Raw genomic sequence first — 15396 nt, forward strand, 5'->3', positions numbered from 1 at the left:
ATCCTTTGATGATAAGGGAAGCAAGTCAACAGAGGAATGCATATTAATCAGTATTTAATATCTGGACTTAAAATTCCTGCCCAAGATCTGAAAGGCATAAAATCATAAGGAATAACAATTTTGAGGTTCTCTTCAATGACAGTCAATATATGTTTCCTAAAAATGCTTAGAAAGAATTCAATTTATTTACTTTCTTGCTAAGTCCTGCTGAAAATTCTGTTCAAAAACAAATTGTAGCAGTCAATTTGTGTTTTAGTGCACATGGGAGATTGCTTTTTGCAGGACTCTCAGAATAACTCCCTTTGTAAATTTCACTACCCCCAGTCCTCTATAGTGTGAATAATGATCTGCAAGATTGCTTTGTGAGTGTGTCTTTGTAGTTTAGGTTTTCCCAACTAAAGGCTCCACATTGTCCACAGATAGAGAATGAATTCTGGAGATTATTCAGCACAGCTGGGCAGCTGGGGCTTCTCCACCTGAGCAGGTTACTAGGCTATGACAGCTAGAAAAAGCACCAAAAGAGACAAGGATCGAAGAACAAGAGAAATGAGTGACCTTCTTTTTCTAAGCATGTGCCTCACCTCAACGCTTCCCAGCCATAAATGCAGTTTATTCTTATGAATTCTATTGTTTAAAAGATCTAGTCTAATTTGGCCACTTTCCACAACTATTTTGACCCATATTGACAAAAGAGAGTAAGCCACACTGTGTCCAATAGCACAGTGTTCTCATTAATCCAATTACTTATCAAACTTTAAACATCTGAAATGTAATATTGAAATTTAACAAATTTTTAATCTCCCAAAAGTTATAGAGGCTTAAAGACACTTAAGAAAGATTATGTATATTGCTTATAGGACACAATAAAGATAAAAACAATTGAAGGATTTATAACGCTAATATTTAGTTTTTTTGTTTTTTGTTTGAGAAAATTAATCATATTCTGCATAAAGACTAGAAAACATTATTCCCCACAATTCCACAAAATAAAATAACCTCTTTAGCAACCAGGTAGGAATTACAATGCATATTGAGTCTGATTATTTACTACTATGGTTTGTATAAAATATGACCTTTTTTCCTACTATTTTAAGATTTGTTTGTTGTTTGTTTTTGTTCTTATAATACACAGAAGAGGGCCTTCAACATGGAAGGTGCACAGGAATAACACTTGTATTTTAATAACATTGCTTAACCAAGAGAACAGTTTCACAGAATGGCCTCAGACCTTCACATCCCATCCAAGTTTTCAACCACATAACCCTTCCTGGGGAAGAACAGAGAAAAATCAATTGACTTTATCCTTTACCACTTTCTCTCCTATACTATGAATAGTAGTTCATATCTTCTAGATGAGTGGCTATTTGTGAAGTTAACATGGATTATATGTAATTACCATCAGATAATGTTAGTCAAGTTATTCCAGGAATAACAATGCTAGGTATACAGCTACCAATTTTGTAATCCCATTATGCTTAACTTACATTAAAATACAGGGCAGTGGCATGTTGACAACTGACAACCACCCTTAAGAGAAAATCATCATTGCAGAATCATGAAGCCATGCTTAAGCAGGCTTTGGTTTTATTGTTCAATGAAGCAAAATTCACAAAAGATGACTAGAATATCCTAAGGAAAACTCCTTTTAGTCAAAGACCATTTATCTTTCAGTTGGTAACACTTCTTTCCTTCTGCTGACAGATGGCTAGGCTTTCAGGCCTTCCTGGTGGGCTGGCAGTAGATGTGTCCAACATTTAAAAATGGACAATATTATTTTGTCTCTAAAGACTCACACCAGAATACTTACTGCATTCCCATATATAATTTAGGAAAAAAAAATGCATACAGAAATATATAGGAAGTGGCTGTTCCTATATATACTCTATAAAAGCTTTATTCTTAGAGATGGCATTCTAGGGAGCATGCAAAGCCAGTGTTTCTTGCTGTTCCACTTAAATGCTCAAGGAGCTCAGATATAGGCATTTTCCATAAATATACCTCAACATGACAAGGCACAGAACAAGTGAGGCAGAGCCGGGTGTTGACCACAAATCATATTACCACATTGTTCAAATGTTACCTCCTACTTTTCTGAATAAGCTTCTTAATTCTATGGGTCTACGGGAAAGCAACACACTTCCATCAGGATCAAGATGTGGTCTTGCATAGATGGGAATGACTTTGCTCTTTGCTTTCAAATTCTGCTCAAGGAAACACAAACGCCTACTTAGGACAAAGGCGTAAGGGTTATATATGATGTCACACAGGCATCATTTCCCCAAAATGCTCCATGTGGTAATGGTATACAAAGATAAAAGTGCCGTTTTGATAAAAATCAAAATGCTGCTAGTCCAATGGAGATAAAGTCCCTTTAACAAGTTAAGTTATTCTCAGCTGGTGCCTTCTTCAATTAAGGCAGCTTGTTAAATTAGTTTTAAAGGTAAAGCCTCTGAATTCCAGCTTGAAATAATGCCTAACAAACCTTGGCACACACTGCACCATTACCCCACTAGATTATGTGAGAGTACAGAAGAAGACAAGAAGAAAGAGAAATACAAAAACTTGTCCTGGTCATCACTCTGCTTCTAGAATCAGGGAAATTTATTCACTATAAGGTCAATGGAACCAGACTGAAAGATCAAATCAGTGACCTACCCCTGTTATACTCCCAGAAAAAGGCAGGGCCGCCTCCTTATAATTAAGTAGACGATATTTTTCCATCTAAAACCAGGCAGCTATCTTTCAACCATATGGGTAGACAGAGGAAATCAAAGTGTCATTGTCTTTGCTCTCATGGTCTACACATCCTATCCCATATTGAGCCAGAAATTGTTAATAGCAAAATACAGAATAGAATGTTACTGACAGAAGTCAGAGATGGAGATAGTTCAAATAAAGAGCTAAAAATCTAGAAACCAAGAACGATAATAAAACAGATTAAGAGGAGCACCTGGGTGGCTCAGCCATGAAGTGTCTACCTTCCACTCAGGTCATGATCTCGGGGTCCTGGGATGGAGCCCGCATCGGGCTCCCTGCTCGCAGGAAGCCTGCTTCTCACTCTCTTCCCTGCTTGTGCCCTCTCTCTATCTCTCTCTCTCTCAAATAAATAAATAAAATATTTAAAAAATAATTTTTAAAAAGGGCTTCCCTTAAAAAAAAAAAAGATGGGAACTAAAACCAGTTTAACTTAGTGCTACATAAGCATAATAAATTGTTACAAAACTCAATATAAATATCAGTACTAGTACTTTAACAAAAATATGTTATTAAAAGTAATTTTATGTGTAATTTGGGTTTTAAACCCTAGATTATATAAACAGAAAGTGAGAACAATTGCTTAGGCCCCCAAAACTTGGCAACAACCTTGACACTTCTCCTTGACACACCCCATATTTAATCCATGAGTAAATACTCTTTGCCCTACATACTTCACGAGTATACCCAGGCCCTGACCACTTGCCACTCCCTCCACCAAGGCACCTTCCTCTCACACCTGGATTATTACAACAAGCCTGTGAACCCACCTCATCATATCCTGTTTTGTCCCATTCTGTAATCTCTTCTCAACACTGTAGTCAGTGTGGTCCTTTTAAAAATGCAAGTCAGATGTTATCAGTTGCCTTTTGCACATCTTCAAATTGTTTCCCATCACACTCAAGGTAAAAGTCAAAGTTCACCTGGGGCTATAGAACCGTGTAAAAGCTGGCCCTTACCTACTTCTCTGACATCCCCTACTACTGTTCCCCACACTCACCCTGTGTCTTGAATATTCCTGGGGCCCTGCAGCATCAATATGCTTGTGTATGATGTACTCTTGCCTAGAACCCATTTCCCCTTGATATCCACATGACTCCCTCCCATAGGCATGGAATATGGCTGTAAGGTTTTTCACATAATGTATATGAATGGCAGTCATAAACGTGAAGAAGTGTACACCTGGCACAACTGTACACAGTGGTCCTACTCACTCTCTCATTTCCTTCAGGTCTTCGCTCAAAAGTCACCTCTTTGATATTTGCAAATGACATATCAGATGAAGGGCTAGTACCCCAAATCTATAAAGAACTTTTAAACTCAACAACCAAAGAACAAATAATCCAATCAAGAAATGGGCAGAAAACATGAACACACATTTCTGCAAAGAAGACATCCATATGGCCAACAGACACATGAAAAAGTGCTCAATATCATTGAGGAAATGCAGGGAAATACAAATCAAAACCACAGTGAGAAACCACCTCACACCAGTCAGAATGGCTAAAATTAACCATTCAGGAAACAACAGGTGTTGGTGAGGATGCAGAGAAAGTGGGAATAGTGGGAATGCAAGCTGGAGTAACCACTCTGGAAAACAATATGGAGGTGGCTCAAAAGGTTGAAAATAAAGCTACCCATGACTCAGCAATCGCACTACTTTGGGTATTTACCCTAAAGATACAAATGTAGTGATCTGAAGGGTCACGTGCACCTGAATGTTTATAGCAGCAATTCCACAATAGCCAGACTATGGAAAGAGCCTAGAGATCCATAAAAAGATGAATGGATAAAGAAGATGTGGTATATATATATACAATGGAATACTATTCAGCCATCAAAACCCCCCAAATCTTGCCATTTGCAATGACATGGATGAAACTAGAGAGTATTATGCTTAGTGAAATAAGTCAATCAGAGAAAGACAATTATCATATGATCTCACTGATCTGAGGAATTTGAGAAACAAAAGAGAGGATCATAGGGGAAGGAAGGGAAAAAAATGAAACAACATGAAACTAGAGAGGGAGACAAACCATAAGAGACTCCTAATCTCAGAAAACAAACTGATGGCTACTGGAGGGGAGTGGGTTGGGAGGGATGGGGTGGCTGAATGATGGACATTGGGGAGGGTATGTACTATGGTGAGTACCATGAATTGTGTGAGATTGATGAACCATCTGTACCCCTGAGACAAATAATACATTATATGTATTTTTTAAAAAAAATTTTTTAGGGCGCGCCTGGATGGCTCAGTGGGTTAGGCCGCTGCCTTCTGCTCAGGTCATGATCTCAGGGTCCTGGGATCGAGTCCCACACTGGGCTCGCTGCTCAGCAGGGAGCCTGCTTCCCTCTCTCTCTCTGCCTGCCTCTCTGTCTACTTGTGATTTCTCTCTGTCAAATAAGTAAATAAAATCTTTAAAAAAAAAATTTTTTTTTAAAGACACCGTCTCAGGAAGGCATTCCCGATCATCCTACTGAAAAATGCAACACTTCTCTAGAAATGTCCATCCCCCTTCTCTACCTTCTTTGTTCCCATAACATTTATTACCATTGCATATACTACAATATTTTATTCAATGTGAGACATCATTAATTATGATGCTCACCATTTTTAAAATATTCTACCCACAAAAGCACAGCCAACTGGACATGATACATCATTAGTTGCAAAAGCCAACCTGATTTCAAAGATGTTAAATAGTTAAAAAAAATGTACTTTTTTGACTCAATAAAATATGACCATTTACTTATTTACTTATTATTTATTATCTGTCTCTCCTCACTAGAATTAAGCTCCAAGATGGTAGGGATGTTTATTCTTGTTTTTCAAAACTTAAACAGTGCCTAGGAAATTATCATAGGTATTCAAAAAGTACGTTTTGATTGAATGAATGAAAGCAGGTAGAGGTGGGATAAGTTCCTCATTTTACATAAAATATAAAAGATTATACCTTACCTTTTACATGTATAATTGGTTATAAATATAGGTGAAATATTTTGGGCAGTAAAATACTATGTAATTCAGGATTTAAAAATCAAATGGTACAATATCTAATAAAGATATAAAAATCATGAACCTTAATAGACTGTACAGTGTGGTCCCAAATATGCACACACACAACAGAAACTAGTTGCAAAACAAGGAGAAAAAAACAAAAATATAATTTTTGTGGGAAACTTTAATATGCCTTTTTCTGTCTTTGACATTTTTAAAAAGACAGAAAATAACATGGAAGAATAACACAATTAATTATACTGAACAAATATACAGTTCGCTATGTAAAAATCTTTAGTTTTTACAGAATAATTCTAAAAGACCTTCATGTTCTTGTCTTGGTCACAAAATATAGTTTAAATAGTAAAAATCAGAACACAAAATAAGTTACAAGGCAACAGCAAAAACAAAAAACCAAAAGCATGAAATAACAGTTATAACTATATAAAAGTAATTAAAACTTCTATACTAAATAAATATTCAAATTATACCCAATTCTATAATTGGTAGATAACAAATCCTTTCTTTCCCCTTTATTGAAAATGGGTTTTATGATTCCTCTTGCTTACTTTTTTTTAATCTTTTGTAACATAAATGATGTTTTAATTAATTTAATCTTTAGTTACTGGAAAGGTATAGGTCACATTTTAATTCCACTAGTTGCTGACTTAAAGCTATGTGACATATGCTAGGTGAAGATATCCTGTATATACCAACAGAAGACATCCAAAATAGAATGCATGGGAAAGCTTACAAGTGAAAGTATGGAAATAAGTAATAAGGAAAACAAAGAACAATAACAAAAACAAAAACAAAACAATGAAAAACAGATACAAAAATAAAGTTTTAATGTCAGAATACAGCCATACAATGGAATTTTTTTTAAAAAGTCTAGAGGCTGGAAGGAGTCAAGATGGCGAAGAAGTAGCAGGCTGAGACTACATCAGGTACCAGGAGATCAGCTAGATAGCTTATCAAACAATTGCAAACACCTACAAATCCAACAGGAGGTTGAAGAGAAGAAGAGCAGCAATTCTAGAAACAGAAAATCGTCCACTTTCTGAAAGGTAGGACTGGCAGAGAAGTGAATCCAAAGTGACAGGAAGATAGATCCTGGGGGGAAGGGCTGGCTCCCGGCAAGCGGCAGAAAAATGGAGCACTAAATCAGGACTTTTAAAAGTCTGTTCTGCTGTGGGACATTGCTCCAGAGGCTAAATTGGGGTGAAGCTCACCCAGGGTCAGCGTGGCCCCAGGTCCCACAGGTTCACAGAAGGATCAGGGGTCTCTGTGTGTCACAGAGTCACAGGTATTAGAGCGGGGAAGCTGGCTACAGAGACAGAGCTGAGGAGTGAGCTCTCAGCTTGGGGTTACCTTGAACGAGTCGCAGACTGGGTGAGCTCGGAGCGGGCTGGAGGCCAGGGAGACGGGAGTGATGGAGTGCTTTTCTCTGAGGGTGCACTAAGGAGTGGGGCCCCAAGCTCTCGGCTCCTCTGGGCCAGAGGTTGGGAGGCCGCCATTTTCATTCCCGTCCTCCGGAACTCTACGGAAAGTGTTCAGGGAACAAAAGCTCCGGAAAGTGAACCTGAGCAGATTACTTAGCCTGGCCCCTGGTAAGGGCGGTGCAATTCCGCCTCGGGCAAAGACACTTGAGAATCACTACAACAGGCCCCTCCCCCAGAAGATCAACAAGAAATCCAGCCAAGACTAAGGTCACTTACCAAGGAGAACAGTGGAATTCCAGAGGAGGAGAAAGCAAAGAATGGAACTCATGCCATGATTCTTTAGTCTTGCAGTTTATTTAATTTTTTATTTTATTTTTTTCTTTTTCTTCTGCTAATTTTTTTTTACTTTTATCCTTTCCTTTTTTAATTTTTTTAAACTAGTTTATCTTAATACCTTTCATAAAAAAAATAATCTTTTTTGAATCTTCATTATTATAGTCATATTTTATCCTTCATTGTATGTAACTTTTTTTTTTGTATACACGTAAGGTTTTTTCTTCTAAAAAAATTGGGATACAACTTCTTCTAATAGATAAAAATATACCTGAATCTAGCTCCGGGCTTGTTCTAGTCTCCAGCCTGAGAAATTCTCTCCATTTTCTTTTTCTTTATTCTCCTAACCAACTTACTCTATCAACTCCTTTTTTAGAAATTTATTTAAAAAATTTTTTTCATCTTTATAGACATATTCCATCCCTTCATTGTGTTTACCCTTATATATGTTTCTCATTCTTTAAAATTTTAGGAGGTAGTTTCTTCTAAGAGACCAAAATACTCCCAAAATTAAATGGGTGAACCTATTCTAGTCACCAGTCTAATATATATATATACTTATTCTTTTTTACATTTATTCTTTTTTTGTTTTATTTTTTAAATTTTTTTTTCTGAATATCTTTTTATCCCCTTTCTCCCCCCGCCCCACGATTTGGGGTCTCTTCTGATTTGGTTAAAGTGAATTTTCCTGGGGTCTTTGTCACACTTTTAGTATTTTATTTGCTCCTTCATATACTCTTATCAGACAAAATGACAAGGCAGAAAAACTCACCACAAAAGAAAGAAAAAGAGGCAGTACCAAAGACTAGGGATCTAATCAATACAGACACTGGTAATATGTCAGATCTAGAGTTCAGAATGACGATTCTCAAGGTTCTAGCTGGGCTCGAAAAAGGCATGGAAGATATTAGAGAAACCTCTCTGGAAAGATAAAAGCCCTTTCTGGAGAAATAAAAGAACTAAAATCTAACCAAGTTGAAATCAAAAAAGCTATTAATGAGGTGCAATAAAAAATGAAGGCTCTTACCGCTAGGATAAATGAGGCAGAAGAAAGAATTAGTGATATAGAAGACCAAATGACAGAGAATAAAGAAGCTGAGCAAAAGATAGAAAATGGACCAAGAGGGGAGAATTTGAGAGATAAGTGACAGCATAAGACAAAACAACGTTAAAAGCATTGGGATTCCAGAAGAAGAAAGAGAAAGGGGAGCAGAAGGTATATTGGAGAGAATTATTGTAGAGAATTTCCTTAATATGGCAAAGGGAACAAGCATCAAAATCCAGGAGGTGCAGAGAACCCCCCCTCAAAATCAACAAGAATAGGTCCACACCCTGTCACCTAATAATAAAAGTTACAAACCTTAGCGACAAAGAGAAAATACTGAAAGCATCCCAGGAAAAGAAGTCTGTAACATACAATGGTAAAAATATTAGATTGGCAGCAGACTTATCCACAGAGACCTGGCAGGCCAGAAAGAACTGGCATGATATATTCAGAGCATTAAACGAGAAAAACATGCAGCCAAGAATACTATATCCAGGTAGGCCAGCATTGCAAATAGAAGGAGAGTTTTAAAAAAAACTTCCAGGACAAACAAAAACTGAAAGAATTTGCAAACACCAAACCAACTCTACAGGAAATATTGAAAGGGGTTCTCTAAGCAAAGAGAGACCCTAAAAGTAGTAGATCAGAAAGGAACAGTGACCTTACAGGCAATACAATGGCACTAAATTCATCTCTCAATAGTTACCTGAATGTAAATGGCTTAAATTCCCCAATCAAAAGACACAGGGTATAAGAATGGATAAAAAAACAAAACCCATCAATATGCTGCCTACAAGAAACTCATTTTAGACCTGAAGACACCTCCAGATTTAAAGTGAGGGAGTGGAAAACAACTTACCATGCTAATGGACATCAGAAGAAAGCTGGGGTGGCAAACCTTGTATCAGATACATTAGATTTTAAGCCAGAGACTATAATAGGAAATGAGGAAGGACACTATATCATACTCAAAGGGTCTGTACAACAAGAAGATCTAACAATTTTAAATATCTATGCCCCTAACATGGGAGCAGCCAACTATATAAACCAATTCATAACAAAATCAAAGAAACACATCAACAATAATACAATAATAGTAGGGGACTTTAACACTCCCCTCACTGAAATGGAGAGATCATCCAAGTAAAAGATCAACAAGGAAATAAAGGCCTTAAATGACACATGGGACCAGATGGACATCACAGATATATTCAGAACATTTCATCCCAAAGCAACAGAATCCAATTCTTCTCTAGTGCACATGGAACATTCTCCAAAATAGATCACATCCTGGGTCATAAATCATGTCTCAACCAGTATCAAAATATTGGATTATTCCCTGCATATTTTCAGACCACAATGCTCTGAAGCTAGAACTCTGTCACAAGAGGAAATTTGGAAAGAACTCAAATACAAAGAGACTAAACAGCATCCTTCTAAAGAATGAATGGGTCAACCAGGAAATGAAAGAAGAATTGAAAAAATTCATGGAAACAAATGATAATAAAAACACAATGGTTCAAAATCTGTGGGACACAACAAAGGCAGTCCTGAGAAGAAAATATATAGCGGTACAAGCCTTTCAAAAGAAACAAGAAAAGTCTCAAATACACAACCCAACCCTTCACCTAAAGGAGCTGCAGAAAGAACAGCAAAGAAAGCCTAAACCCAGCAGGAGAAGAGAAATAATAAATCAGAGCAGAAATCAATTAAAGAGAAACCCAAAAAAACACAATAGAACAAATCAATGAACCCAGGAGCTGGTTCTTTCAAAGAATTTATAAGATTGATAAACCCCTGGCTAGAGTTATCCAAAAGAAAATAGATAGGACCCAAATAAATAAAATCATGAATGATACACAACCAACACCAAAGAAATACAAACAATTATAAGAACAGAGCAACTCTATGCCAACAAATATAAAAAGAATTTGGAAATATGGAAATATGGAAGAAATGGATGCATTCCTAGAGACATATAAACTACCACAACTGAACCAGGAAGAAATAGAAAACCTGAACAGACCCATAACCAGTAAGGAGATTGAAAAGTCATCAAAAATCTCCAAACAAACAAAAGCCCAGGGCCAGATAGCTTTCCAGGGGAATTCTACCAAACATTTAAAGAAGAATTAATTTCTATTTGCCTGAAACTTCCAAAAAATAGAAATGGAAGGAAAACTGCCAAACTCATTTTATGAGGCCAGCATCACTTTGATCCCAAAACCAGACAAGGATCCCATTAAAAAAGAGAATTATGGGCCAATATCCTTGATGAACATATATTTGAAAATTCTCAATAGGATAGTCAAATATTGAAAATAGTCAATAGGATCCAACAGTACATTAAAAGGATTATTCACCACAACCAAGTGAGATTTATTCCAGGGCTGCAAGTTTGGTTCAACATCCACAAATCAATCAATGTGATAAAACACATTAATAAAAAAAAGAACAAGAACCATATGATAGTCTCAATAGATGCTGAAAAAGCATTTGACAAAGTACAGCATTCCTTCCTGATCAAAACTCTTCAAAGTGTAGGGATAGAGGCACATACCTCAATATTATCTAAGCCATCTATGAAAAACCCACCGCAAATATCATTCTCAATGGAGAAAAACTGAAAGCTTTTCCGCTAAGGTCAGGAACACGGCAGGGATGTCCATTATCACCACTGCTATTCAACATAGTACTAGAGGTTCTAGCCTCAGCAATCAGACAACAAAAGGAAATTAAAGGCATCCAAATCGGCAAAGAAGAAATGAAACTATCAGTCTTTGCAGATGATATGATACTATATGTGGAAAACCCAAAAGACTCTACTCCAAAACTGCTAGAACTTGTACAGGAATTCACTAAAGTGTTAGGATATAAAATCAATGCACCGAAATCAGTTGCATTTCTCAACACCAACAAGAAGACAGAAGAAAGAGAAATTAAGGAGTCAATCCCATTTACAATTAAACCCAAAACCATAAGATACCTAAGAATAAACCTAACCAAAGAGGCAAAGGATCTATACTCAGAAAACTATAAAGTACTCATGAAAGAAACTGAGGAAGACACAAAGAAATGCAAAAATGTCCCATGCTCCTGGATTGGAAGAACAAATATTGTGAAAATGTCTATGCTACCTAAAGCAATCTACACATTTAATGCAATCCCTATCAAAATCCCATCCATTTTTTTCAAAGAAATGGAACAAATAATCCTAAAATTTATATGGAACCAGAAAAGACCTCAAATAGCCAAAGGGATATTGAAAAAGAAAGCCAAAGTTGGTGGCATCACAATTCCGGACTTCAAGCTCTATTACAAAGCTGTCATCATCAAGACTGTATGGTACTGGTACAAAAACAGACACATAGATCAGTGGAACAGAAGAGAGAGCCCAGAAATAGACCCTCAACTCTATGGTCAACTAATCTTTGACAAAGCAGGAAAGAATGTCCAATGGAAAAAGGACAGTCTCTTCAATAAATGGTGTTGGGAAAATTGGACAGCCACATGCAGAAAAATGAAATTGGACCATTTCCTTACACCACACATGAAAATAGACTCAAAATGGATGAAGGACCTCAATGTGAGAAAGGAATCCATCAAAATCCTTGAGGAGAACATAGGCAGCAACCTCTTCGACCTCAGCCGCAGCAACATCTTCCTAGGAACATCGCCAAAGGCAAGGGAAGCAAGGGCAAAAATGAACTATTGGGATTTCATCAAGATCAAAAGCTTTTGCACAGCAAAGGAAACCGTTAACAAAACCAAAAGACAACTGACAGAATGGGAGAAGATATTTGCAAATGACATATCAGATAAAGGGCTAGTATCCAAAATCTATAAAGAGCTTAGGAAACTCATCACCCAAAGAACAAATAATCCAATCAAGAAATGGGCAGAGGACATGAACAGACATTTCTGCAAAGACATCCAGATGGCCAACAGACATGTGAAAAAAATGGTCCACATCACTCGGCATCAGGGAAATGTAAATCAAAACCACAATCTTTCACCCCTCCAAATGGCTAAAATTAACAAGTCAGGAAATGACAGATGCTGACGAGGATGCAGAGAAAGGGGAACCCTCCTACACTGTTGGTGGGAATGCAAGCTGGTGCAGCCACTCTGGAAAACAGCATGGAGGTTCCTCAAAAAGTTGAAAATAGAGCTACCCTATGACCCAGCGATTGCACTACTGGGTATTTACCCTAAAGATACAAATGTAGTGATCTGAAGGGGCATGTGTATGCAAATATTTATAGCAGCAATGTCCACAATAGCCAAATTATGGAAAGAACCTAGATGTCCATCAACAGATGAATGGATAAAGAAGAGGTGGTATATATACACAATGGAATACTATGCAGCCATCAAAAGAAATGAAATCTTGCCATTTGCAAGATGCCATTTGCAACAACGTAGATGGAACTAGAGGGTATTATGTTTAGCGAAATAAGTCAATTGGAGAAAGACAACTATCCTATGATCTCCCTGATATGAGGAAGTGGAGATGCAATGTGGGGGGTTTGGAAGGTAGGAAAAGAATAAATAAAACAAGATGGGATCAGGAGGGAAACAAACCATAAGTGACTCTTAATCTCACAAAACAAACTGAGGGTTCTTGGGGAGAGGAGGGTCAGAAAAGCGGGGTGGGGTTATGGGCATTGGGGAAGGTATGTGCTATGGTGAGTGCTGTGAAGTGTGTAAACCTGGCGATTCACAGACCTGTACCCCTGGGGATAAAAATACATTATATGTTTATTTTAAAAAATGAAATATATTACAGTGATCAAAATTTGAATATGCCTCTCAATCTAATCAATAAATGGAATCCAAATGCAAAAAAAAAATTCTAGAAGCTGATTCTTAAGTCAAAATAATGAAACAAATAAATTTCTGTCAAGTACAAATTTAGAAAGAGAAAACAAATCAACAATGAGAAATAGAAGGGAACTAGAAAGCCCCAGTGACTGGATTGTTGGAAAACAGAGTAGCAATATGGCCTGATGCTAAAACTATGGATGATCTTGGAACCTTTCCTGGTCTTGAAACCAAAAGGCTAAGGAAGAAATCAAGGCCTTAGGGACTAGCCAGGAGGGAAGGGACTTGCAATTGGGACCATTGCACAAAAGGTCGGAAGGCTCTATCTTCAGGGAAACAAGACACAAACCAAGACTTCCTACTACCAGCAAAAGATGGCAAGAAAATGCATGAATCCCATCCTGAGCCCTGAACAGGGATATGACATGACTGTTAAAGACTTAGTAACTATAGCCTACCTTCATACGAGTTTGGCATTTGATTTTATACAACATGTATAGTCCCAGAAACCCCAAACCAACAAATCTTAAAATAGTCCCGGACTGGGAAATGACTGAGCGACACAAAGGAAAATAATCTTGCATGAAGGGATGCCTCGCTCACAAGAGTCCCACATATAAAGTCCCACTAACCATGACTCCACAATACAAACCTATAAAACACATGAGAAAACAAGAATCCCATGAATAAGGGTAAGTAGAAACAATAATCACAGAACACAGAGAACTTGACTGCAAAAAATTTCAGATACCAGAATTCGTGGATATAAGCTATAAAATAATTATGTTAAAAATGCGAGAAATAAAAGAAGGAACTAAAACTATGAGAAAGGAACAAAAGATAATTTTATTGTCTAACATTTTGATAAACAACATATACTGAATTGTCCATTAATTGAAAGAATGAAAATGCTGGATACTATATAAAGAAAATATTTTTAGCACATTGCACTGACACAAAAGTGAAGAATCTGCAGGTTCTCAAAATGTACCAAAAACTGAAATCCTAAAAGGAAAATGACACCAAAACTGGCTATTGCCCATTTCTGCAGCTCCCCTGGGACCGTGGGGTTTCATTTCAATTTTTATATGAGACTCTTCTACAAAAAAGAACTAAAATTAGAGTGTTGGGCCCACCTGAGTTAGGGACCTAATAATAGATCTTAAACTGCAACACTCCCTTCTCCTGCACCCAGGCTACTCTTTCAGTGTAATAATGAATTAGAAATAAACACATCATACAGAAGGGGAAAGCCAGGAAGTTTCCCTAACTCAGCCTTTGGACTGGAAGAGATTATGCTGAGTGAAATAAGTCAAGCAGAGAGAGTCAATTATCATATGGTTTCACTTATTTGTGGAGCATAACAAATAGCATGGAGGACATGGGGACTTAGAGTGGAGAAGGGAGTTGGGGGAAATTGGAAGGGGAGGTGAACCATGAGAGACTATGGACTCTGAAAAACAATCTGAGGGTTTTGAAGGGACGGGGGGTGGGAGGTTGGGGTACCAGGTGGTGGGTATTATAGAGGGCACGGATTGCATTGAGCACAGGGTGTGGTGCAAAAATAATGAATACTGTTATGCTGGAAATAAAAAAATAAAAAAAAAATAAAAAAAAAAATCTTGTCCTAAAAATATGTATCCATAAGCCCATACACATGCAGATTTTTTGGCAAATTCATGCTACTTATATGATTGAAAAAATACCTAAATAGAAAAATGAAAGTGGTCTTGGGTAAATATTACCCTCCGACCCAAGTGACTGGTAAAACAAATAAGAATCCTTTTTGAGGATGAGATGAAGTCCTAGGAATAATGCAGTTTACACTGAAATGTCATAAAATACATTTTTAAAAAGTGAAGGTACCATGAATGAAAACAAGTAGAGATAATAGTTGTAGAAAAAAACCCACAGAGATGAGATACTGACAATGTTAGAATATAGAAAATATTATAATTAACATACTTAAAGAATTAAATGAGAAGCTTAAATATATGAGC

The sequence above is a fragment of the Mustela erminea genome, chromosome 6, assembly GCF_009829155.1.
Source record: "Mustela erminea isolate mMusErm1 chromosome 6, mMusErm1.Pri, whole genome shotgun sequence".
Lineage (NCBI taxonomy): Eukaryota > Metazoa > Chordata > Mammalia > Carnivora > Mustelidae > Mustela > Mustela erminea.